This window comes from Dendrobates tinctorius, unplaced genomic scaffold (genome assembly GCF_039654945.1).
Source record: "Dendrobates tinctorius isolate UK_male_01 unplaced genomic scaffold, ASM3965494v1 ptg000086l, whole genome shotgun sequence".
Classification (NCBI taxonomy): domain Eukaryota; kingdom Metazoa; phylum Chordata; class Amphibia; order Anura; family Dendrobatidae; genus Dendrobates; species Dendrobates tinctorius.
Genome location: NW_027361754.1, coordinates 13,365,908 through 13,391,006, shown reverse-complemented (window position 1 = coordinate 13,391,006; position 25,099 = coordinate 13,365,908).

Here is a 25,099-nt window from a genome sequence, read left to right as displayed (position 1 = left end):
TGCTCAGGAAGAAAGGCACAATAACTGCATTCATGTATGGCATAGGCACCTAGCACACAGAGACCCAGAAGCAATAAGGAAGTTAGTTCAAAAGCAACTAGCTGAGGACATTACAATTGATCTATGTAACCAGATAATGAAATGTACTAGCTGCATCAAAGGGAATATGTCTAGAAAAGCTTTTCCTAAGAGAAGTACTACAAGAACAGAACAGACACTAGATTTAATACATACAAATGTCTGTGGTCCAATGAGCACTCAGACTCTTGTGTCCCCCAAGTTTTGTGACATCACGCCAGTAGTCCAGCTGAAGTCACAATTACAAGACAATAACAAGGAGGATGTAGAGGTCTGGCTGGATTCTTCAACCACTGAAGGAACAACAGAAAAATCAGGTGAATCTGAAATCAGGAGATCTTCAAGATCAAACAGAGGCATACCAGCTAAACGTCTATCCTACATAGTCAAGACATTACCTGAATCAGAGCCACAGTCATGGGATGAAATGCAAGAACTACCTCTCCATGAAAGAACAAAGTGAATCAATGCTGCTAATGAGGAAATCAAATCGCTTTGTCAACTTCAAACTTGGAAACTCACCAAGCTGCCACAGGGCAAAAAGGCAATCAAGTGCAAGTGGGTCTTCAAAACCAAATATAACTCTGAAGGTAAAGTCCACAGATTTAAAGCAAGGTTGGTGGCAAAAGGATATTCTTAAAAGTATGGCGAAGATTACGATGCTACGTATGCTCCAGTCGCTAAACAGACCACGTTCAGAGCTTTGTTAGCTGTAGCTGCTGTACAAAAGATGAATGTCAGACATTTGGATATAAAAACTGCCTTTTTAAATGGTGACATTGAGGAGGACTTATACATGACTCAACCTGAAGGTTATGTAAAAGGGGTGAAGAGAATCTTGTTTGCAAACTACAAAAATCCCTTTATGGTCTTAAGCAATCAGCAAGCACATGGAATACCAAGATGAATAAGGTCTTGTTGGAAGAAGGTTTTAAAAGAGGTCAAGCGGATCCATGCTTATACACAAAATATACAGATGGAAAGAGGATGTATATTCTCTTATATGTGGACGATGTGATTGTAGTTCATCAGGAAGATGCAGAAATTGGAAAAATGGCTGAAATTCTGAACCAGCATTTTGAAATGAAAGACCTTGGAAATGTGACATATTATCTAGGAATCCAAATCCAGAGAGAGGAAGATGGAAGTTTTCTTCTAAACCAAAGTGTAAAAATTAATTCGATTCTGAATCAGTTTGGAATGTCAGAAGCCAAAGGTATATCAACCCCAATGGAACCATCCTACCTGAAGCTGGAAGGAGAAGATGACCTGTTGCCAAACAATGAGAAATATCGTCAGGCAGTGGGGGCACTTCTATACATATCAACTATGACTCGACCGGATATCACAACAACAGTTGGAATCCTTTGCAGATATGTAGAAAAACCACGCCAAAGAGACTAGAATGCTGTTAAGAGACTTCTCCGATATTTAAAAGAAACGCAAGATGTAAATTTAAAGCTGTCTGCAACGGGAGATCTAGAACTCACCGGCTATGCAGATGCAGATTGGGCTGGTGATTCGCATGATCGTAAATCCACAAGCGGATACTTATTTAAAGTTGGAGAAAGTTTAATCTCCTGGTCTAGTAGGAAACAAGTGTCTGTTGCCTTGTCATCTACAGAAGCGGAGTATGTGTCTGCAGCCTATGCAAGCCAGGAGGTCATTTGGCTAAGACAATTGATGAATGATCTTGGCACACCGTCAACTCAGCCGATGGTGATTTATGAGGACAACCAAGGATGCATTAAACTTGCATGCAGTGAGAAGATCAGTGCTAGAACCAAACACATTGACGTCAGACATCATCATTTACGTGATTTGATAGATCGTGGCATAATTCAGTTCGTCTATTGTGAAACTGATAAGATGGCAGCTGGCATTATGACAAAGCCATTGCCACGAGCCAGGTTCCAAGAATTGAGGACCACACTGGGACTAAGAGAATAAGTAGTTGTTGAGTGGGGGTGTTGGAATAATGCATATTGATCTGTATGTATTGCAACAACTACTACTGTACTGTTTTATATATTGTGCATATTGTGAGATTGTTAACAAAGTTCAGTGACAAAAAAAAAAAAAAACAGACAGGATGCCCCCTCCTTCTCTTCCCTTTTTGTTGTTGTAATGCTCCCATGCTGCAAGCCACAGCAGATACCAGACTGATCACATTTCATGCTGTAAGCTGTTCAACCTGGATATGAATAAATCTACATTCTGTGTTGCTGACTCTGGATGTTACGCTGATTAATCCTCTGCTAATATTATTACTTGATTTATAATATGAAGGCTGCTTAAAAAGTGTAAACAAAAGGTATATGTAAGGCCGGGGTCACACTAGAGAGGAATACGGACGAGTGAGAGGCGTTAAAAGCACGCATTACACACGGACAAATGATTCTCTATGGGGCAGCTCCCAACAGCCGTATATTTCTCGTCCGTATTCTACGATCCGTGCCAATCGCAGCATGCTGCGATTGTCAGCGTACTACGCCCGTAGTACGCCAATGAAAGTCTATGGGTGCGCTAAAAATACGCATTACACACGGACCACACATGTGACTTGCGAGAAATATGCACCCGGTGTCTTTTAGCAAAGCCGGCAATTCAGTGCGCTATACAGTAAACTCACACTGACAGGTTTAATAAAGAAATGAAAGAATAGATATATACACATAGAATACATATATATACATACATGTCATTGTGACAAACATATATATATATATTTATATTTCACAGAGTTCTTCATAGCAGAATAGCCGCTAATTCAATTGCCGGCTTCTGTCAAATCATTCCCCAACCCGACATGAAATGACACATGGTTTACATTCAGTAAACCATTTCATTTCCTGTTTTTTTTATATGTCCCTGACTAATAATTAGATGAGGGTTTGTGTGCAAAATTTGGGAGGTGTAGTTGTTATTTTAAGGGGTAAATTCGTTGTAAAAAAATATGTGGGCTTCCGCTGTAATTTGTCAACCAGAGAGGTTAAGCAGGTCAGTGAGGGCAGATTTTAATAGCCATGAAAGGGACCATTGTTTTTGCCCCCCCGCTACAAAAATCTGCCCCCAGACACCCCATAAATGGCGCATCTATAAGATGTGCCAATTCTGGCACTTATCCTCTCTATTCCCATTGCCCTGTAGCAGTGGCGAATGGGTTAATATAACAAAGGGTTAATGTCACCATTCAATTGTAAGGTGATGTTAAGCCGATTAATAATGGAGAGGTGTCAATAAGACACCGATCCATTATTAACCCTATACTAAGAAAGGGTTAAAAACCACACACAGACATTAATTAATAAGTCATTTAATGGGGCGTGGCCTGGTTTCTGCCACATGAGGAAGCAAGAGTCTTAAGCTCTCACAGAGACCCCAACAAATAGCGTCAAAAGCGACTTTGAGACCCAACACCTGCCAAGATTCTGCCTCTTACCAAAAGCCTAACACTCAGGGCTTAAATTGAGACCAAAACCAGATCTCTAGGTAAAGGAGAACTTGAGAGAAGAAGATTTGAACTTTGAGCTGGTGGCCTCTCATGGTCACGCTGCCATTTTGGATCCCGGCTACTACATCTCAAGAGATTAAGATTACCCTGTGAACATGGAAGACAAACTCCAGAGCCTCACCGGACTTTTATGAGAGATACTCTCCGACACAAGCATCTTTAAATAACCCCAGGAAGAGACTTCTGCCTTCCCCCTGAGGGATTATAACAATCACCGGCATCCATTCGCCGGAGCAACGCTGTGACTCGCAGCAGAAGACAGTGGCGGCTGCTAGGATATTGACTGTCCTCCCCCGGTTATCAAGAGGACCACCACCTGCCAGCTGAGAAAGCGTGGGGATCTAAAATTTTGAGACCGCAGCTGCGGAGAAGCTTTCTGGAGAGGCGGCAGTAGCTTAAGTGCCGCCTGATTCATAGCCGGGGCTCCTGCTCTTACACGCCGCTACATTGCCAAACGCAGACGCAGCGATGACCCGAGACTGACGGTGACCGCTCCTGAGCCTTACCTGGACCATCGCTGTGGACACCGCCGTGCAGGCGTTTACACACATATCTACCGGAGGACAGTGCAGCTGGACACATAGAGGTGCCAGTAAATGAGAGCCGCGGACTGTGGCAAAAGACAAGAGAGGGAGCCGCACTGTTTTCAGTGAACAGCGCTCCAGACCCCTCAGCAGCGTCAGTGCCCTCCCTGCAAGTAGGGGCACAAGGTAAGCCCGGTAACGGGAATCCTCCATAGACTCTAGCGCTCAGCAAGTGTAAAGAAGGGGTTGTACCCTAGACTGACCAGCGGGAGCCAATATTGTGGAACTTGATATGATCTATGCTTAGTAAATTACCATCCCAGCACTAATATTTGAGAGGGAGACGGGGTTCCTGTTTAAGCGGGAAGCCTGCTGTGGAACATCACAAAGGGTAATATATACACTCCAATGTTCAAGGAACCGGGAGTCAGGCTGTAGAAGTATAGCCTGCAGAGCGCGCGTTTTACATAAAGTGGACGGGAAGTGCTGTAGGGGAAATCGCCATTTATTGAGGGACAGGGAGCAACGCTGTGGAATGTAAAGCAGACTCTGTGGATTGATACAGAGAATAAATCTTTAAGGTACATAGTACCCATAACAAAGTCTGACCTAGTGACTCCTATCAGTGCCACAGCTCCACCTGGTGGATAAATAAATATTTCTCCGTGACAACAGCGAAGATACATGGAAGGTGTCCCTCTTGCCGCCTTACTTATTTAAAGCCGGGAATTGGTCCACTCAAATTAGGGGACTCTTTCTAAATAACTCGCTTATATATCATAATTCCCAAATGGAACAAAAGTCTGAAAATAAAAAACCACTACAAAGCCAAAGGAAAGCCTCTGCATCTTACTCCAGATCAAATACAGATATTCCCACCCTGTTGAGTCCAATTAAGTTCAGATCTCCCCAAAAAGCTGATGACTACAAAACTCATAAAATAACAACGCAATCAAACAGTGCTAAATCCACTTCTCAAAATACCACCCCAATTACTAGGAGCAAAAACTCACCCTCTGCGACAGCTGCCTCCTCAGCATCGAGTTAGCTGATGGATACTTCTGTCTCGACCAAGAGAAGTGCTCCAGAAGAGGAGAGAAATTCGGACTCAGAAAATAAAAATAAAAAAGACCGACCAGAATCTGAACAAAAGACTCCAAAAATGAGCCACGAAGAAATATTCTTTCAAAAAATAACCTCACTGATTGACGGAAAACTAAACTCGGGCTTTGCTAAAAATAATGCCTCTTTCGAGGAGGTCTGCAGAAGTTTTACCCAAAAACTGGAAATCTATGAATCCAAAATAATTGACCTTGAAAATAAGACAGAATCACTAACCAGCCAAACTATAGTTTTAAAAAAAGAAATTAATGATCTCAGAACCAAAACGGCAGATTTAGAGGACAGGAGTCGGAGAAATAATTTGAAAATCAGGGGTATTCCAGAAGAAGTAAGCCAATCAGAACTACCAGAATTTGTCAAAACTATTTTCAAAAAAACAATACCAAACCTCAATGCTCTAGATCTATGCATTGACAGAATCCATAGACTCCCTAATCCCCAAGGCATCAAATCAGACAAACCAAGAGATACGATCCTTCGACTACATTTTTTTGGCACCAAAGAAAAGATACAAAATTACGTCAAAACCAAGGGTTCGCTCCCGGAACCTTATCACCAACTAAAAATATTTACAGATTTCTCAAAGCATACTCTGGACACTCGTAGATCTTTCAAGCCTTTAACAGACATTTTAAGAGGAAAAAATATCCAGTACAGATGGGGATTCCCCACTAAACTGATGTTCAACCATAGAGATAAATTCGTAGTGATTAACACCTTGGAGGAAGGTATGGCATTATTCAAATCTCATTCCTGATCTGACTTTAAAGAACTAAAGAGACTTCGGAAAATTCAGGGCTATCGTCTCAATAACCATGGGGTAAAAATGGAGAGCTTTCTTCTTTTTCACGAACTTTTCCCCCAACAGGTCGAGACTTCCTCAGGGAAAAGACCCAGTCTTGAATTTCTTGCTCATACCAGTTATATTGTATTGTATTTGACAAATCCATTTGTTTCTGATTGTTAAACCTTTTTTGTTTTTCTTCTTGGTGTTCCTACAGCTCCTTTGACACTTCGAACTATGCAACTAAAGTGTATGTCCTACAATGTCAGAGGGCTTAACAGCCCATGGAAGAGGTACACATTGTGGAAAGAAATTAAGCATTCACATGCAGACGTCGTCTGCATTCAGGAATCGAAATTTAAAAAAGGTAATCATCCAAACTTCACCCACAGGGACTTTCTACACTCTTTCTCATCCTCATCTCCCAAAAAAAAGGCAGGAGTAATCACGTTAATAAAAAACACAGTGCCATTTCATTTTATAGAGGAGGTGGTGGACCCCGCCGGCAGGTACCATATTTTGATCTGTGAAATTAACTCATCTCAATGTACAATTGTTAATGTGTACTGCCCTAACACAAAACAACTGAGTTTTCTCAATAAAGTGATGAGGAAAGTACAGTTAAAAAAGAAGGGCAATTTGTTCATTCTGGGATACTTTAACCCCTTCACCCCCAAGGGTGGTTTGCACGTTCATGACCGGGCCAATTTTTACAATTCTGACCACTGTACCTTTATGAGGTCATAACTCTGGAACGCTTCCATGGATCCCGGTGATCCTGACATTGTTTTCTCGTGACATATTGTACTTTATGTTAGTGGTAAAATTTCATTCAAATAACTTGCGTTTATTTGTGAGAAAAACGGAAATTTGGCAAAAATTTTGAAACTTCGCAATTTTCCAACTTTGAATTTTTATGCCCTTAAATCACAGAGATACGGCACACAAAAAACTTAATAAGTAACATTTCCCACATGTTTACTTTACATCAGCACAATTTTGGAACCAAAATTTTTTTTTTGTTAGGAAGTTAGAAGGGTTAAAAGTTGACCAGCGATTTCTCATTTTTACAACACCATTTTATTTTTACGGACCACATCACATTTGAAGCCACTTTGAGGGGTCTATATGATAGAAAATACCCAAAAGTGACACCATTCTAAAAACTGCACCCCTTAAGGTGCTCAAAACCACATTCAAGAAGTTTATTAACCCTTTAGGTGCGTCACAGGAATTTTTTTGAATATTTAAAAAAAAAATGAACATTTAACTTTTTTTCACAAAAAAAATACTTCAGGTTCAATTTTTTTTATTTTACCAAGGGAAATTGGACAGTAAAAGTTATTGTGCAATTTGTTCTAAGTACGCTGATACCTGATATGTGGGGGGAAACGACTGTTTCGGCGCATGGCAGAGCTCAGAATGGAAGGAGCGCCGTTTGACTTTTTCAATGCAAAATTGTCTGGAATTCAGATCGGACGCCATGTCACGTTTGGAGAGTCCCTGATGTACCTAAACAGTGGAAACCCCCTACAAGTGACCCCATTTTGGAACCTAGACCCCCCAAGGAACTTATCTAGATATGTGGTGAGAACTTTGAACCCACAAGGGCTTTACAGAAGTTTATAACGTACAGCGGTACAATTAAAAAATCATATTTTTTCCACAAAAATGATCTTTTCACCCCAATTTTTATATTCCCAAGGGTAACAGGACCCTAAAAGTTATTGTGCAATTTGTCCTGAGTACGCTGATACCCCACATGTGGGGGTAAACCACTATTTGGGCGCATGGCAGAGCTCGGAAGGGAAGCAGCGCCATTTGATGTTTTTGGCTGGAATTGAGATCGGACATCTCGATTGGAAAACCCCTGATGTACCAAAACAGTGGAAACCCCCCACAAATGACACCATTTTGGAAACTAGACCCCCTAAGGAACTTATCTAGATGTGTGGTGAGAACTTTGAACCCCCAAGGGCTTCACAGAAATTTATAACGCCCGTGCGTGAAAATAAAAAATTTGTATTTTTTCCACAAACATGATCTTTTAGTCACCATTTTTTTATTTTCCCAAGGGTAACAGGAGAAATTGGACCCCAAAAGTTGTTGTCCAATTTGTCCTGAGTATGCTGATACCCCATATGTGGGAGAAAACTACTGTATGGGCACACGTCTGGGCTCAGAAGGGAAGTAGTGACGTTTTGGAATGCAGACTTTGATGGAATGGTCTGCGGGTGTCATGTTGCCTTTGGAGAGCCCCAAATTTACCTAAACAGTGGAAACCCCCCACAAATGACCCCATTTTGAAAACTAGACCCCCTAAGGAACTTATCTAGATGTGAGGTGAGCACTTTGAACCCCCAAGGGCTTCACAGAAGTTTATAATGCCCGGGCATGAAAATAAAAAAATCATATTTTTTCCACAAACATGATCAATTAGTCCCCAATTTTTTTATTTTCCCAAGGGTAACAGGAGAAATTGAACCCCAAAAGTTGTTGTCCAATTTGTCCTAAGTATGTTGACGCCCCATATGTGGGAGAAAGCTGTATGGACACACGTCGGGGCTCGGAAGGGAAGTAGTGACGTTTTGGAATGCAGACTTTGAGGGAATGTTCTGCGGGTGTCATGTTGCTTTTGGAGAGCCCCTAATGTACCTAAACAGTGGAAACCCCCCACAAATGACCCCATTTTGAAAACTAGACCCCCTAAGGAACTTATCTAGATGTGAGGTGAGCACTTTGAACCCCCAAGGGCTTCACAGAAGTTTATAATGCCCAGGCATGAAAATAAAAAAATCTTATTTTTTCCACAAACATGATCAATTAGTCCCCAATTTTTTTATTTTCCCAAGGGTAACAGGAGAAATTGAACCCCAAAATTTGTTGTCCAATTTGTCCTGAGTACACTGACGCCCCATATGTGGGAGAAAACTACTGTATGGACACACGTCGGGGCTCGGAAGGGAAGTAGTGACGTTTTGGAATGCAGACTTTGAGGGAATGTTCTTCGGGTGTCATGTTGCCTTTGGAGAGCCCCTAATGTACCTAAACAGTGGAAACCCCCACAAATGACCCCATTTTGGAAACGAGACCCCCTAAGGAACTTATCTAGATGTGTGGTGAGCACTTTGAACCCCCAAGGCCTTCACAGAAGTTTATAATGCCCGGGCATGAAAATAAAAAAAATCGTATTTTTTCTACAAACATGATCAATTAGTCCCCAATTTTTTTATTTTCCCAAGGGTAACAGGAGAAATTGAACCCCAAAAGTTGTTGTCCAATTTGTCCTGAGTACGCTGACGCCCCATATGTGGGAGAAAACTACTGTATGGACACACGTCGGGGCTCGGAAGGGAAGTAGTGACGTTTTGGAATGAAGACTTTGAGGGAATGTTCTTCGGGTGTCATGTTGCCTTTGGAGAGCCCCTAATGTACCTAAACAGTGGAAACCCCCCACAAATGACCCCATTTTGGAAACGAGACCCCCTAAGGAACGTATCTAGATGTGTGGTGAGCACTTTGAATCCCCAAGGGCTTCACAGAAGTTTATAATGCCCGGGCATGAAAATAAAAAAATCGTTTTTTTTCCTCAAACATGATCAATTAGTCCCCAAATTTTAATTTTCCCAAGGGTAACAGGAGAAATTGGACCCCAAAAGTTGTTGTCCAATTTGTCATGAGTACGCTGACATCCCATATGAGGGAGAAACTACTGTATGGACACACGTCGGGGCTCGGAAGGGAAGCAGTGACGTTTTGGAATGCAGACTTTGATGGAATGGTCTGCGGGTGTCATGTGCGTTTGGAGAGCCCCTGATGTACCTAAACTATTGAAACTCCCCACAAGTGACCCCATTTTGGACACTAGACCCCCCACGGAAATTATCTAGATGTGTGGTGAGCACTTTGAACCCCCAAGTGCTTCACAGAAGTTTATAACGCTCGGACGTGAAAATAAAAAAATCATTTTTTTCCACAAAAATGATATTTTTGCCCCCAATTTTTTATTTTCCTAAGGGTAACAGGAGAAATTGGACCCCAAAAATTGTTTTGCAATTTGTCCTGAGTAGGCTGATACCCTACATGTGGGGGTAAAACACTGTTTGGGCGCATGGCAGAGCTTGGAAGGGAAGGAGCACCATTTGACTTTTTCAACTCAGAATTGGCTGGAATTGAAATCAGACGCCATGTTGCATTTGGAGACCCCCTGATGTGCCCAAACAGTGGAAACCCCCAATTCTAACTCCAACCCGAACCCCAACACACCCCTAACCCTAATCTCAGCCCTAACCCTAGCCCTAACCCTAGCCCTAACCCTAGCCCTAACCCTAGCCCTAGCCCTAACCCTAACCCTACCCTCACCCTAACCGTAATGGAAAAATGGAAATAAATACATTTTTTTATTTTATTATTTTTCCCTAACTAATGGGGTGATAACGGGGGGGTTTGATTTACTATTTATGGCGGTTTTTATGCTTGGCGGCTGTCGCACGCTAAAAGACGCTTTTTATTGTAAAAATAGTTTTTGCATCACCACATATTGAGAGCTATAATTTTTCCGTATTTTGACCCACTGAGTCATGTGAGGTCTTATTTTTTGCGGGACGAGTTGACGTTTTTATTGGTACCATTTTCGGGCACATGACATTTTTTGATCGCTTTTTATTCCGATTTTTGGGACGCAGAATGAACAAAAACCAGCGTTTCATGAATTTCTTTTGGGGGGGTGCGTTTACACCGTTCCGCGTGCGGTAAAGTTGATAAAGTGGCTTTATTCTTCGGGTCAGTACGGTTACAGCGATACCTCATTTAGGTCTTTTTTTATGTTTTGTCGGTTTTATGCAATGAAAACTATTTTATATAAAAAATAATTATTTTTGCTTCGCTTTATTCTGCGAGCTATAACTTTTTTATTTTTTTGCTGATGATGCTGTGTGGTGGCTCGTTTTTTGCAGGACAAGATGACGTTTTCAGCGGTACCATGGATATTTATATGCGTCTTTTTGATCGCGCGTTATTGCACTTTTTCTTCGGTAGTATGATAATAAATCATTATTTTTTGCTTCGTTTTTTATTTTTATTTTTTAAGGGGTTCGCTAAAGGGGTTAGCTAATGGGACAGTTTTATAGGGCGGGTCGTTACGGACGCAGCAATTTCTAATATGTGTACTTTTATTGTTTGTTTTTTTTATTTTCAAAAAATGGATTTATTTGGGGGAATATTTTTTTTTTTTTGTAATTTATTTGGCGATTTTTTAAAAATTATTTTAACACTTTTTTTTTATTTTTTTTTTACTTTATTAAATAGTCCCAGGTGGGACATCACTGTTCTGTGAAAGATCGCTGATTTTTCACATCACAGATCACTGTGACAGATCAGCGATCTGTCACAGGCAGTGCAGAAGGCTTCCTCATGCCTGCGCTTTGCAGGCACTGAGGAAGCCAGCTTCCTGCAGGCCCCCGTCACCATCTTGCAGGAAAGGAGCCCCCCGCAGCAGCGCTGCACATTGCGCTGCCGTGGGGGGCTCAGGGAAGCAAGGAGGGAGCCCCCTCCCTGCCGATGCTTCCCTTTAACCCCCGGTACACCGCGATCATGTTTGATCACGGTGTGCAAGGGGTTAACGTGTCGGGGGCGGTCCATGACCGTCCCTGACACATTGTGCCGGGTGTCAGCTGTGATAATCAGCTGACACCCGGCCGCGATCAGCGGCGCTCACCACGTGGGCGCCGCTGATCGCGGTAGACGTACTATCCCGTCCATGGGCATAGGGGCCCGGGTCCCATGGACGGGATAGTACGTCTGATGTCAGGAAGGGGTTAATATGGTGCCTGACAGACATTTGGACTCCACTTCTTCAACTCGCCAATTATCGGGTAGTCTTAATAAATGGATTCAAAATAACGAACTATACGACACATTCAGGTGTCTAAACTCTTCATCCAGAGAGTATTCACATTTCTCATCAGCACATAAAACTTCTGCGAGAATAGACTTGCTTCTCACAGACGTATTCACTCTCACTAAAATAAAAAACTCATCCATACTAGACAGATCAATCTCGGACAACTCTCCCATCGCATCAGAAATGTGGATTGCCCCTTTTTTAAAAAATTACACATTATGGAGGTGCAATAATTTCCTACTGAACATTCCAGAATATAGAAACGAAATTGCCACGACATTAAAACAATATTTTAAAGAAAACAACACAGAGGAGGTGAACCCACTCACAGTGTGGTGGGCACATAAGGCGTTAATAAGAGGGAAATTGATCCAAATTGCAGCAAGACACAATTCGAAAAAAAGAGAAAAAATTATACAAAAACAAATAAATTCAAAGGAAAATGATCTCTCTAAAACTAACATAAAATCACAGGAAATTTACAGGGAAATCCTCAATTTGAGACAAGAATTAAATAGGGCTATCCTTGATGACTTTGATAAAATCGTTAAAGTATCGAAGTTTAAAGTATACTCTGAAACGAACAAGCCAACGAGATTCATGATGTCCAAACTGAAGAATGAGAGAGTCCGTAGTAGAATATACAAAATTAAAAACGCAGCCGGAGATACAAAACAACACCCGACTGATATTGTAGAGGAATTCGCATCTTACTATAGAAAACTATAGAACTTAAACGGAGAGAACGCAATTCCTCAACCAGATCCCCAAAAAATAAATGAGTTCATTAAGAAACTACAACTTCCTAAAATCAGCCCACCAGACCTTTCACAACTTAACTCACCTATACCAATCTCAGAAATTATAGAAACGGTAAACTCACTAAAGTTACAAAAATCGCCTGGCCCAGACGGTCTAACAAACGAATACTTCAAAAATTTTGCAGATATTCTTATCCCTTATATGGCAAAAAATTTTAACCAAGTTTCGGGGGGTGGGACTTTCCCTGGGGAGATGTTGGAAGCAACTCTCATTGTGATTCCCAAGACACCAAATAATCTAGAAGAAGTGAAAAACTTTCGCCCAATTTCCCTGATAAATTCAGATATAAAAATCTTTTCCAAAATACTAGCCACAAGATTAAAAGGAATCCTACCAAAACTAATCAACGATGACCAATCAGGCTTCATTGAAGGCAGACAAACATCTGACAGCACTAGGAGGCTTATCAACATTATTAATAGAATTAATTCTACCCGAACCCCCTCAATACTCCTAACATTAGATGCCGAAAAGGCTTTTGACAGGGTCAACTGGTCTTACCTAAAAACTGTTCTTCTAAATTTTGGTTTCAACAACAAATGGATAGAAACGGTTTTCACTTTATACTCCCAGCCAAGTGACAAAATCTACACAAATAACACCTTATCCAAATCATTCTATATAAATAATGGGACAAGACAGAGGTGCCCCCTCTCGCCACTGCTGTTCGCCTTGGCGATAGAACCATTAGCCGAAGCAATTCGCATAAATGAAAAAATCACGGGGATCAACACCCCGTCTAAACAATTCAAAATAAGTCTATTTGCAGACGATATGTTGCTATCACTCACAAATCCGATACAATCCATTGCAACATTGCTCGAGATAATAGAGGAATTTTCACAAATATCAAACTTTAAAATTAATAATAGTAAATCGAAAATCTTGCAATTCTACCTTTCAAACACCACAATAAACTCTATTAAAAATAAATCAGAGTTCGGTTGGGAAGAGGAACAAATATCACACCTAGGTATTGTGTTTAAAAAAACAGTACGCAACACAGTTAATGCAAATTGCGTGACATTTCTGGCCACTATCACAAAAGACCTCCAACCCTGGAAAAGCATAGGCTTGTCGTGGATGGGCAGAGTGCTAGCAATAAAAACGGTGATTCTCCCGAAACTATTATACATTTTTAGGGCTTTCCCTCTTACCTTTCCAATAACCTTCTTTAATAGCTGCAACAAAAAAATCTTCTCCTTTGTTTGGGGAGAGAAAAGAGCTAGAGTGGACAGAGCAATTCTCTATAAACATAAATACAATGGAGGAATGGGGATCCCAAACATCCTAGCTTATTACCACGCCATCCTAATCAAACAAAGCCAATACTGGATAAATGAGGATGTCAAACCATCTTGGATGGTACTAGAAAGAGACCATAGCACTTCATGCCCCCTTAAAAATCTTCTCAACCATATATTCAATCTAAAAAAATACAGACTAAGTCACCCTATTTTTCTGGCAATTACCCAAGCTTGGGATCATCTTGCCTCACTGAATAAAACTGGGAAGTCAAAACTGAAAGAAAATTTCCCAATATCCCTGATTGCTTCTATCTACGGATTCTCTGTACCTGAAATATGGCCAAAAAATGGCATTCGAAAGTTGGGAGATATTCTCGCAACGGATAAATTACTCAGTTTTTCCGAGATTAGAAACAAATTCAATCTACCCTCCTCAGGCTTTATGCAATATTGCATAATCAAGGAGTACCTACAAAAATTTATTAGCATGGTCCCTCCGAAAACAGAAGTAATTCACTTCCTTTTAAACAATTCAAACCATAAAATTTTCTGGAGCACTAAATTCCTCTACAGCTCTTTCAATAAGGATAGTGATTTCACAAAAAACAAATATATGTTCAAGTGGGAGAAGGATCTCCAGTTCTGCGCAACAAAAGATCAATGGGAGAGGGCAATAAAAGATTCATACTCTTCAAATATATCAATACCGCTTCACAAATCATTTTACAAATTATTAACAAGATGGTACCTTACTCCCTCTAGGATAGCACATTTCAAACCAGATTCATCCCCATTATGTTGGAGAGGGTGTGGGTTCAAGGGAGATTTGAAACACATATTCTGGACATGCCCAGCTCTCACAGAGTTATGGAATAAGATTTCCATATATATTGGTGGACTTCTTGATATGAACTCTACTCTTTCCCCTCAAACAGCTCTCTTTTTCTTAGACATGGAGGACGTACACCACTCAACTAAAAAAGTCATAATACATCTTTTACTAATAGCTAAAAATATGATAGCCACCTTCTGGAGGAGAACTGACATACCAAGGTTCTCTGACATTGTGGATAGACTAAAGACGCATAATACCTTGGACTTAAAATTCTCAATAGCAAATTGATGCTTGCATAAATATGACAAAAAATGGAGCTTATGGAACACTAAATACCAAGTCTTAGATTAGTTGAGGTTTCTTTGTTGATGACTTTTTTCTTTTTTTGTGCTAAAGGTAGCTTTCTTGCTATTTTCAATGTACATAGTTTGAACATAGAAATTCATGGAAGACCAAGACAGTTCAATATTGAAGTAGATATTCAAGTCTTTACAGATCTGTCTTTGTTACTATTAAAAATTCTTTCTCTCCCTTCCCTATCCCAAATCCTTTCCTTCACCCTTTCCCCTACTTATCAATGCGAATTATTACACAAGCAAAGAGCATGTTTTGTAAAATCTGTTAAAATGCCTAATAAAAATATTTTGAAAATAAAAAAATAAGTCATTTAATGAAATAAATACCCCAAGTTTTTGACAAATTTTTATTAGTCTGGTAATCCCAAAAAAACCATGACCTGCAAAAAAAAACCATAAAAAGTCACCAATATCCTTACCTCTCCGCCGTTCAGTCATGTCCCACGCTGCAATCCATCAGAAGGGGTTATATAGTTTACAATGAGGACCAGTGCTAATGCGACCAGCCCCACTGTAAACTACTACTAAATGAATTGATTCAGCTCTGCGCAGCCTCAATGGCTGCCTGTAGATGATCTAATTACCATGGGAAAGTTTCTGACTTTTTTCCCACGGTCATTAGTTCATTCACAGATCAGCCGGGGACTCCCCGCAGCCTCAGTGACGTCAGCGGGAGTCCCCCGGCTGATCTGTGAATGAACTAATGACCGTGGGAAAAAAGTCAGAAACTTTCCCACAGTAATTAGATCATCTACAGGCAGCCATTGAGGCTGTGCAGAGCTGAATCAATTCATTTAGTAGTAATTTACAGTGGGGCTGGTCGCATTAGCACCGGTCCTCATTGTAAACTATTTAACCCCTTCTGATGGATTGCAGCATGGGACATGACTGAGCGGCAGAGAGGTAAGGATATTGGTGATTTTTTATGTTTTTCTTTTGCAGGTCATGGTTTTTTTGGGATTACCAGACTAATAAAAATTTGTCAAAAACTTGGGGTATTTATTTCATTAAATGACTTTTTAATTAATGTCTGTGTGTGGTTTTTAACCCTTTCTTAGTATAGGGTTAATAATGGATCAGTGTCTTATTGACACCTCTCCATTATTAATCGGCTTAATGTCACCTTACAATCGAATGGTGACATTAACCCTTTGTTATATTAACCCATTCACCACCGCTACAAGGCAATGGGAATAGAGAGGATAAGTGCCAGAATTGGCACATCTTATAGATGCACCATTTCTGGGGTGTCTGGGGGCAGATTTTTGTAGCGGGGGGGCCAAAAATAATGGTCCCTTTCATGGCTATTAAAATCTGCCCTCACTCACCTGCTTAACCTCTCTGGTTGACAAATTACAGTGGAAGCCCACGCATTTTTTTACAACGAATAAACCCCTTAAAATAACAACTACACCTCCCAAACTTTGCACACAAACCCTCATCTAATTATTAGTCAGGGACATATAAAAAAAACATGAAGTGAAATGGTTTACTGAATGTAAACCATGTGTCATTTCATGTCGGGTTGGGGAATGATTTGACAGAAGCCGGCAATTGAATTAGCGGCTATTCTGCTATGAAGAACTCTGAGAAATATAAATATATATGTGTCTCAATGACATGTATGTATATATATATATATATGGATTCTTTGTGTCTATATCTATTCTTTCGTTTCTGTTAGAAACCCTGTCATAGGGCTCCATTATATGTCCATTTTGCAAGCCGGCGAGAAAATCTCGGCATACGGATGCCATACGGATTACATACGGATGCTGACATGCGCAAAATACGCGACCACACCTTGCTTATGGATAACATAATGAGCACTATTTAGGGGTCATTCATCCGTATTATGCATGTAAACTACGGACCGTATTTTGCGTCGGTTAGTGTGACCCCGGCCTAATAAGACAAATTATTTTAACCTCTTTACCCCGAAGGTGGTTTGCACATTAATGACTGGGCCAATTTTTACAATTCTGACCACTGTCCCTTTATGAGGTAATAACTCTGCAATGCTTCCATAGATTCCGGTGATTCTGGCAGTGTTTTCTCATGACATATTTTACTTCACGATAGTGGTAAAATTTCTTTGATATGACTTGCGTTTATTTGTGAAAAAAATGGAAATTTGGAGAAAATTTTGAAAATTCCGCAATTTTCCAACTTTGAATTTTTATGCCCTTAAATCACAGAGATATGCCACATAAAATAGTGAATATGTAACATTTTCCACATGTCTACTTTAGATCAGCACAATTTTGGAACCCAAATTTTTCTTTTAGGAAGTTATAAGGGTTAAAATTTAAAAAGAGATTTCTCATTTCTACAACACCATTTTTTTTAGGGCCCACATCACATTTGAAGTCACTTTGAGGACTCTATATGATAGAAAATACCCAAAAGTGTCACCATTCTAAAAACTGTACCCATGATGGTGCTCAAAACCACATTCAAGAAGTTTATTAACCCTTCAGGTGCTTCAAAGGATTTTTTGGAATGTTTAAAAAATAAGAACATTTTCACAAAAAAATGATTTCAGATCCATTTTTTTTTATTTTACCAAGAGTAACAGGAGAAATTGGACACCAAAAGTTGTTGGTCAATTTGTCCTGAGTATGGTGATAACCCCGTATGTGGGGGTAAACCATTGTTCGGGCACATGGCAGAGCTCGGAAGAGAAAGAGCGCCGTTTGACTTTTCAATGCTGAATTGGCTGGACTTGAGATCAGACACCACGTCGCGTTTGGAGAGCCCCTCATGTGCCTAAACAGTGGAAACTCTTAGTAGCGTAAACAATTTGATAAACCATCTACAGGTTCAAAGGTATCAAATAATGAAAATTTAGTGCTATAGGCACAACCTCAAATAAGAAAACCAATGTGTACCTTGTTGTAAAAAATAGTATCCACCAGCAAACCTGCCCAATGAAAGGTCACCCTAAACAATATAAAGTACAGAGATAATAAGGAATGGAAGTCAACAGTGATAGCAGCTTACTGATACCATAAGAAAACTATCACACATAATCAAAAATGATCAAAAAAGGAGGATTACCAAAAAAGCACATTAATAATATAAATAGAGATCAGTGCCTTAATAGACAACTGCTAATATGGATACCATCCTTTCAAAACATACCAACACAGTGGAAAAGGATTACTGCAGTGCCTATTGAGTACGACCAGTAAGGATATCAATATGTCAATCAAAGTTCCAAAGGTCTGAAGGGCATTGGAACCCAACGCGTGTCGCCACACATGGTGACTTCATCAGGGGCAAGGGTTTGATTGACATAGTTTTCTTTCTTGATTCCTTTAAACCTTCAAATGGTTTATCAAATTGTTTACATATAAATCTACTAAGGGTGGTTTGTAATGTGACCTTTGTTACATTTATTTAATAAGGGTCATATATCATATGGATTTCTTCCTCTCTTGTTATCCATTTTCAGGTGCCAAAAACTGCCATTTATATGTATGTTACCATTTAAAAAAAAAAAATTTCGTTCCAGCTCCCATAAACTCTTCAATTTTATTTTTCCATTAAAAACAACAGGTAAATCAGCATGCTCACTGCATCAGCTCAAAGCCCAAACAAGTGTTTTGATCGATAATATCTTTTTCACAGCTTATCTACAAGTGGCAACACTCAGATATTTAAGCTTTAGCTTAGCCAATAGACATTTCCATCACAATCACATGACCTTTGCAAAAGGTCCTGTTACACAGACATCAAAACAATAGATAAAAAACAAAGAAAAAATAAACAAAACAAAATAAATCAGCTTTCATAAAGGAACATCAATTCATTCCTTCTATTAAAGGGAAGGTGCCATCCCAAAAATTTTTTTCAGCAATTGAAAAAATGTAAAGAATTAATGTTTACATTTTCTTAAAAAATATTATCATTTGTTTTTAATTTTGTAAAATATGAAAAATAATTTTAAAAAGTTTGGCATTTCCACTTGTTAACACTAGGGGGAGCAGATACTGAAATTTGGCACAAAAACCTAGTGTACAACTAGCTCACATTACTGTCCTGCAGTAATTATGGGTGTACAGTGTCCATGATGTTTGATTTTGATATATGATCATGCCCTAAAATGGACACTGTATGGGCGGAATCTGCTGACATGGGTGTGGTGTCACTCCTCTCCTCCCCTACTGGGTGCTTGCTAAGGGAAAAGAGAGGATGACATTTAGGAACACAGTGAGCAGCCATTTTGATGGGGCCTGCAAAGTTACTGACTGTCTTTGCATGTAAAGTCTGGATCAGAACAGGTCATCAATCAGGAGAAATGTTTCCTGGATTTCTGTGGAGCAGACAAGAAGACGGTCCATCCATGTGTATAAAACACAGCGCTCTATGTACAATCCCTGGCACCGAACAGGGTGCCCCCCACAGACCAGCACACTGCACTCCTGAAATACTCTGTGCTGCTGTCATCCTGCTCCTTCCTCCATATATCAGGCCCCTGTCACCTGCTTTCACACATCGCCAGGACGGGATCTGAGGAGAGGAATGGGGTCTTCAGTCACTGAGGATGGCAGGCAGCAAGGATTCTGGGAGCAGGGTGACAGCAGCACAGAGTATTTCAGGACAGCAGTGTGCTGGTCTATAGGGGGCACAGAGGGAGATATATGGTGGAGGGAGCAGGGTGACAGCAGCACAGAGTATTTCAGGAGAGCAGTGCACTGGTCTATGGGGGGCACAGAGGGAGATATATGGGGGAGGAGCAGGGAGACAGCAGCACAGAAATCCAGGAAACATTTCTGCTGATTGATGGCCTGTTCTGATCCAGACTTTGCATGCAGAGACCCCATTCCCCTCCTCAGATCCTCTCCTGGCGATGTGTGAAAGAGAGGCGACAGGCGCAGTCCGGGGTGACACTGGGAAGCAGGCTGGGGGGGAATGGAGCCATACAGTAACGATAAAAATGAGACCCCTCTCTTCAGCTGCTTCACCAGCCCTCCCCTGACTGCACCTGACTATTACCCCCCTGACCCGTGTGCAGGTGCTCTGCCAGAACCACCCTAGAATGGGTCCCCTTTTAGCAGATCACAAATAATACCGCCATATACTTCACACACAATGCCGCCATATAGATCATACACAATACCACCATGTAGATCACACATAAAAGCAGCAGGGTGACAGCAGCATAGAGTATTTCAGGAGAGCAGTATCACACGGCAGAGAATTAGACACACGGCTCAGCAGACAGTATCACACAAGAGAGGATTAGATACACGGCTCAGCTGTCTCATTTTGAATGCAGTAAGATATGTGCATATGCACCTCATGTTATGCGTTCTGACCACTGGCAGTGCTGGCTCTTCTCTTTTTTTATTGCAAATTGGTTTTGTGGCTGACCACCACTGTTGCCGTGCACGCTGGGTCATGTTCGCCATCTTTTCTGTGTTTATTGTGATTGATCTAGGCAGCTGTGCACACTCACGGCAGCCCCGCCCTGCCCCAGGCTTTATTTATTTTTGCATCCATGTCTGAGCCTGCATTGCCCTTCATCTGTGTTTGCTGGTTAGGCAGTGTGTGGAGGTCAAACCTGAGATGTCTGTGTTCAGACCTGGTTGGCCTTTATCTGCACCTGCTCCATCTGGCTGCACGGGAGTGATGCAGATATGCTTCAGGTATGGATTGCATTTGATATGGTCTTGCTTTTAAAACATTTAGGAGGCCGCAATGGCACAGTGAATAAATAAAAATGTAGAGTAGGACCCCCCATATGAGATTGCCTTGGCGGGGTGGCTCAATATATTGATCAATATTTTGCTAAATGTCTCATTTTGAATGCAGTAAGATATGTGCATATGCACCTCATGTTATGCGTTCTGACCACTGGCAGTGCTGGCTCTTCTCTTTTTTTACGGCTCAGCAGACAGTATCACACAGGATAGGATTAGATACACAGCTCAGCAGTCAGTATCACACAGGATAGGGTTAGATACACAGCTCAGCAGTCAGTATCACACAGGATAGGATTAGATACACAGCTCAGCAGTCAGTATCAGACAGGATAGGAATAGATACACGGCTCAGCAGACAGTATCACACAGGAGAGGATGAGATACACGGTTCAGCAGTCAGTATCACACAGGAGAGGATTAGATACATGGCTCAGCAGTCAGTATCACACAGAATAGGATTAGATACACGGCTCAGCAGACAGTATCACACAGGAGAGGATTAGATACACGGTTCAGCAGTCAGTATCCACAGGAGAGGATTAGATACACGGCTCAGCAGGCAGTATCACACAGGGGAGGATTAGATACACGGTTCAGCAGTCAGTATCCCACAGGGGAGGATTAGATACACGGCTCAACAGGCAGTATCACAGGAGACAGTATTACAGATATGCCCACACTGGTGAAACTTCCAGCCCCCCCCAATTATACACTAGACTATGGGCTGTATATGTCACTGTCCTCCTCAGACAGCCATAAAATCTCTCATAAAAGCAAAGATGTCAGATTACCGGAGATCACTGGGGCTGTGTGTGAATGAGGAGGCGGAGACAGAGCAGGAGGACAGTGGAGCTGGAGCAGGAAGCACGGTGCAGAAATTGGAGCTCAGCAGATAGCACTGGGCTGCAGTAAAATGGCGCCCAGCCACACCTACAGCAGTGAATGGTGCAGCCCACAGGGGCGTGCCCAGTTCTCTGCTAATGAGGCTGCATGGTGGGGTCAGGAGCCGTCCGCAGTCTCCTATGTCCAGGGACGGCCATATTTGCAGACTGTACGAGTCCTCCACAGATCTGCAAATCAAGATGGCAGCGCCCAGTGGCTACATTAAAACATTATTAAATTCATTTAATTCCAGCCTACAGGCAAAGGTTGAAAACATCCAAACCGTTTATACAAAGAAGACATGGTCTGAGGAGGCAAAATTGCAACTACAAGCATGCTTTGAATGCACGGACTGGGAGGTTTTCCAGGAAACATGCTCGGGTCTGGATGAATGGGTTGATGCAGTGTCCTCATATATCCGTTTTTGTGAAGACACGTTTATTCCATCCAAATCTGTCCACTTTCGGGGAAACAACAAGCCGTGGTTTACAAATAAAGTCAGGTTGATCCGTAAGAGAAAAGAGGAGGCTTATAAAGCAGGCGATATTACTGAATTCAAGAAACTTAGGAACTCGCTATCTAAAGAGATCAAGTTAGCCAAACACGAGTATGCAAAGATTCTGGAGGAAAGGTTCTCATCAAAAGATAATAGATCTGCATGGAGAGGATTAAGAGAGGTCACCAATTATAAAAGCCACCCCACTATAGTGAACCCCAGCAGAAGTCTGGCAGCAGAGTTAAATGAATTCTACTGCAGATTTGAGGCAAGCTCTACACACAGTGGCTATTCATCTCTAAGCTCCTCAGTCTGTTCATATAAAGATCATTCATTGTGCAACACCCAAGTAGTGATCTCCGAGGCAGAGGTGATACGCATCCTAAAGGGACTTAAGGTCAAAAAGGCACCTGGCCCTGATGGTGTATCTCCAATGTGTCTGAAAGTATGTGCTACCCAGCTTGCCCCTATACTGACAAATATATACAATGTGTCACTGAAAGAGTGCGTTGTACCTCAGTGTTGGAAAAATTCCACAATTATCCCTGTCCCCAAGAAAGTGGGATCCTCTGAGTTGAACGACTATAGACCAGTAGCACTCACATCTGTAGCTATGAAAGTCTTCGAAAGAATTATGATGTCCCACCTGATAAAATTCACGCAGAAGCTATGGGACCCGCTTCAGTTTGCCTATAAGGAGAATCGTTCGGCAAACGACACTGTCAATCTGGCACTGAAGTACATTTTGGATCATACAGATGAACTGCACTCATATGTCCGGATTCTTTTCATGGACTTTAGCTCAGCGTTCAATACCATTGATCCGAATTTACTTCATAAGAAAATGGTAGCTCTTGGAGTCCCTCTTAACTTATGCTTGTGGATTTATAACTTCCTGACAGCCAGGATACAGAGTGTAAAAGTTGGACCATTCACTTCGGACACCTTGGTCACAAACATCGGGGCACCTCAGGGGTGTGTTTTGTCCCCGTTACTGTTTTCTCTCTATACGAATGATTGCATCTCTTCAGCAGACTCAGTAAAAATCTTGAAATTTGCCGATGATATGACACTGATTGGTCTCATCAGGGGAAATGCTGAAGACTTGTATCGTAGTGAGGTGGAAAGAATATGTGACTGGTGTAAAGCCAATAATCTTGTACTCAACACTAAAAAAACTGCTGAGATGGTTGTGGATTTTAGGAAAGATCAACATGAGATACTTCCAATCTACATCCATGACGAAGTGGTTCTTAGGGTCACAGAGACCAAATTCCTTGGTGTTATCATCTCTCATGATCTTAAATGGGGGAAAAACGTGGATGCTGTTATAAGAAAAGCACAACAGAGGATGTTCTTCCTGCGTCAGCTGAAAAGATATGGTTTGTCTAAGAATCTGCTGATCTTATTCTTTAATGCTGTCATCAGATCTGTGATTTGTTCCTCTCTGATAGTCTGGTATGGGGGAGCCACTGCGCATGACAAACTCCGCTTACAAAGGACTTTCAGAACAGCAGAGAGAATTATAGGTTCCCCCTGCCTAAAATCCAGGATCTTTATGATAAGAGTATTCGATCCCACGCATTGAAAATTTCATCCGATCCCTCTCACCCGGGACACTCCTCATTCCAACTACTCCCTTCAGGACGCCGCTTCAGAGTCCCCAAATGCAGCACCAACCGCCATATGAACAGCTTCTATCCACTCTCTGTTCAACAATTAAATCGTCATGTGTAGACTATATACTGTATCTGTCTTGTTAGATGTTACTTGTTGTATCTGTTGCTATATATTATGTTGCCTCTTTGCCACAAAGAATTCCTTGTATATATGTAATATGTACTTGGCGATAATAAATTTGATTTGATTTGATTTGATTATTACAAACAAACCATAAATCCTGGTTAGTACAACATTTGCTTTAACAACATGTTTTGTTACTTACTCTTTTTTTGCAAATTATATAAAATTGCGGCACCTTTCCTTTAAGTCCTTTCGGAAATCTAGAATTTAAGTTAAAAATCCAAAAAGCCTCACGTTTTAGGAGGCGCTGTCTTGCGTCACCACCACGTGAAGAAACACTGATTTTTTCTATTCCGGAGACACGAAAGGTGCGAGTACTGCGGGCATTATTAGTATTAAAATGTTTTCCGTAGCTGAAACATTACGATTGGATGTTGTATTATTTATGTCCTGTAAATGCTCAGAGACCCTAATTTTTAGTTTCCTTGTGGTACACCCGATATAAGACAAATTGCAACCAGCACATAAAATTTTATAAACAACAAAAGTGGAATTGCAGTTTATATATTATTTGATTGGATGATTCATGGTACCATTACTATTATCAAAGGTTTTTGTAACCAAAGCATAGTTACACGTGTTACATTTATTATGGCCACATTTATAGAAACCCCTATGATTAATCCAGGAAATATTCTTTTGAGAATTACAGAATAAACTTGGATAAACTTTGTTACCAATTGTAGGTGCTCTCCTTGAAACTATGTTCACCCAAAGGAATTGACTTGATTTTATGCCTCGAGTGGCTACCTGCATGGAGGATGGTGTTACCGCCAAATGGTTTACAGAAAGTCCTGGTAGAAATGACATTTCCAACAATACCCAGCAAATCTAAATCCAAAAAGGATATTCTGGTCAAATCAAAATTATGGGTAAAATGAATATTGTACTTGTTTGAATTGATGTAATTGATGAAGTCTGGTATGGCAGATACATTGGTACCCCAAATTATGAGGACATCATTAATGTACCTGCCATACCAGACAATGGACTCAACAAATGGATTACTGTCAGAAAAAATAA